Source organism: Triticum aestivum, chromosome 3A, assembly GCF_018294505.1.
Source record: "Triticum aestivum cultivar Chinese Spring chromosome 3A, IWGSC CS RefSeq v2.1, whole genome shotgun sequence".
Taxonomy (NCBI): Eukaryota; Viridiplantae; Streptophyta; class Magnoliopsida; order Poales; family Poaceae; genus Triticum; species Triticum aestivum.
The window spans coordinates 266887392-266890486 of NC_057800.1; positions in this window are offsets into that span (position 1 = coordinate 266887392).

Here is a 3095-nt window from a genome sequence, read left to right on the forward strand (position 1 = left end):
AGCATGCCAGGAAGGTCTAGATGTTGTACTTTATCTGTTTATAAGCACCTTTATCATGTGAGTGTTTCATGCATTAGCCTATGTGTAGTAATTATCTGTTTTGTCCAAAATATTTCTTTTAAGAACCCATTAACCCGATTGCTTTTTTAGTGGCTGTTCACTTGTTCACTTGTTCACTCCGCTGCCGTGCTTTGAATCTCCTTCCTCCCAACGTATTCCCCTCCTCAGGTGGACCCAGCAGGTCTCTGAATTTTCTCCCACTTTCTTTTTCGATGTAAACTGAGTTTTCTCCCAATACTTTCCCCTAGAACCAACTCAACTGTCCCACGTATAGCCTAAAAAGTAATAATACCCCACGTACTATTAACTCATCAAATTAAAATGATATGTTATTTCGTAAGTTGAGAGTTCTTACAAAATAATAAAAATAATTGTTTATATATAACTTGGCATGTTAACTCCTAGTGATTGCGTACATAAGTTTGCAAAGATTTTACTGACATGCAATCATGTGTTTATGTTTTTATAACATTTCTCCGTCTAGCCCAACATGATATTTTCACCCAGCCTAGCAAGTCTGCGGATTTCGAGAAAAATGCAAATGGGATTTAAATGGGCTGCATAGATGCTACATCATTGTTTCACCCAGCCCACCAAATGGACTAAAAAAACAAATGGACTGGCAGACATGTGGGCCAGTAGGTCGAAGCCTAAGAAGGCGTTGGATTTACATCCAATTGCCGGGATTCTTCTTCAATCTCCTGTCTTCTTCCCCCAGCGCTGCCGGAACCGCCATAGTGGGTGGCTGACTTGTGGGCCTACTAAGGTGACGAGGACGGAGTGATTTGTCAACTTAGTCAATATGAACGATTCTAGCTCCAGTGACCATACGATGTCCATCCAACGGCCATAGTGCTTATTCAACCTCTGGTCTTCTTGCTCCAGCCGCCCAAAGCAGCGCCGATCATGCCGCGTGCTCCTGCTTCTCGTGGCCGGCTGTGATGCTGCCGAGGCCTCACCGCCCCTACTACTCCCACCGCTGGCCCAGGGTATCCGTCCACTCACCCACACCCCCTGTTATTCTGCGGCGACGGCAGCCTCACGCCGCAGCAGAATCAGTGAACCCTCGTACTCCTCTCCGCATGGGCATCCACTGCCGCGTCTTCTCCGGCTCCGCGTCCTCCCCTTCCTAGGCCTCGCCGTCGTCCACCGCCTTGGTGCTCTTGGCGCGGCGTGGTCAATGTGGTCAACGACCGACTTCCATCGGAAGAGTACTGTATGTGGAGAGGCTGATAGCTGGGTCCATGGCCACAGCCCAGTTTTTTTGTGATTTGCCAAGTAAGTCGCTTTGTCAGGCCTGTTGGGCTGCAAATCTTTCAAGATGAGGAGAGCTTCATTCGGCTGGCCGAGAAAATGGCATATCAGTAATGAGAAATGGGTTGTACATTTTTAAAACACATCAAACCGGCAATTAGTTTCAAATATTGATATACATTATTTTTTAAATTACATTATTTTTTATGCGTGGAGAATTTGTTGGATTTTATATTGATATACATTTATTTTAAAATCAGTTTGAATGTGAGTCAAAATTTCGGTATTAAAAACAGTTCGGACCGCACCGAAATATGCAAAAATTCGTAGAATTTTTTAACCGTGGCTACAATATGGGCGTTAATGCTAACAAAAAGAATATGGGCTCCAAAAAAACCTTAAGAATTAGCAAATGGGTTGTAAATTATTAGAAATAATGGCAGATGGGCTGTATGCTATTTTCCACAGATTTGAGGCTTTCCTAAAAAAAAGGTTGACGCACACACAGTAACTATTGGATGTCCATCGAACTACCCTTGTGCTTCTTCAATCTCTGCTCCTCCTGCTCCAGCTGCTCAAACAAGCGCCATCGGGACTGCCTGCTCCGTCCTCCCCGCGGCGGACTGTGCTGCCGCGCAGGCCTCACCGCCCCACCGTACTGCCATCGCTAGCCTAGCCATCCCTCTACTCACCCACACCTGCTGTTATTCTCCGGCGACGGCAGACGAACCAGTAAACCCTCATACAGTCATACTCCCCTTCACGTGGGAAACAACTGCCAAGTCTTCCTTGCCTCCGTGGCGTTCCCTTCCTAGGCCTCGCTGTCGTCCACCGCCCTGGTGCTCTCGGCGCGGCCTGGTCAACGTGGTCAACGACCGACATGCATCTGAAGTGGACTATATGTGGAGAGGCCGACAGTTGGGTCCATGGCCGCACGCAAGGAAATGCCTCCTTATTACGCGCAAAATAATGATTCCTCCACCTGACATCAGGGACCCACCGAAAGGGCCTCTGTATTTCGTGAAAAAAATGTTACCGCCGCTGACAGCTCGGACCCACCAGCTATATCTTCGCACGCAAGGAAGTGCCTCCTTATTACGCACAAAAAAAATGAATACTCCCCTTGTTAGCTGGGACCCGGTATAGTGGCAGGCTGACTTTTGGGCCTACTAAGTTGACGGGGACGGAGGGCTTTGTCAACTTAGTCAATATGCACGATTCTAGCTCTAGTGACCGTATGATATCCATCCAACGGCCGTAGTGCTTCCTCAACCTCTGGTCTTCTTGCTCCAGCCGCCCAAACCAGCGCTGGTAGTGCCTCGTGCTCCTGCCTCTCATGGCCGTCTGCGATGCGGCGGAGGCCTCACCTCCCCCTACTACTCCCACCGCTGGCCAGGCCATCCCTCTGCTCACCCACACCCCCTGTAATTCTGCGGCGACGGCAGCCTCACACCGCAGCGAACCAGTGAACCCTCGTACTCCTCTCACTACTAGGAAAGGGGCTATAGATAATATGGACACTAATGTTGCACCATGTATGTGGTGCGCCATTGTTATATAGCAATGGCGCACCACATACAGGTGCGCCATTAGTAATATATTACTAATGGTGCACCTGGTGTGTGGTGCGCCATTAGTAGTTTAAAAAAAATAAAAAAAATTGTTACTAATGGCGCACCGTGGAATAGTGCGTCATTACTAGTTGACATAGTAATGGCGCACCACACCCACCGTGCGCCATTAGTAGTTTTGAAAAAAAATAAAAAAAATTGTTAGTAATG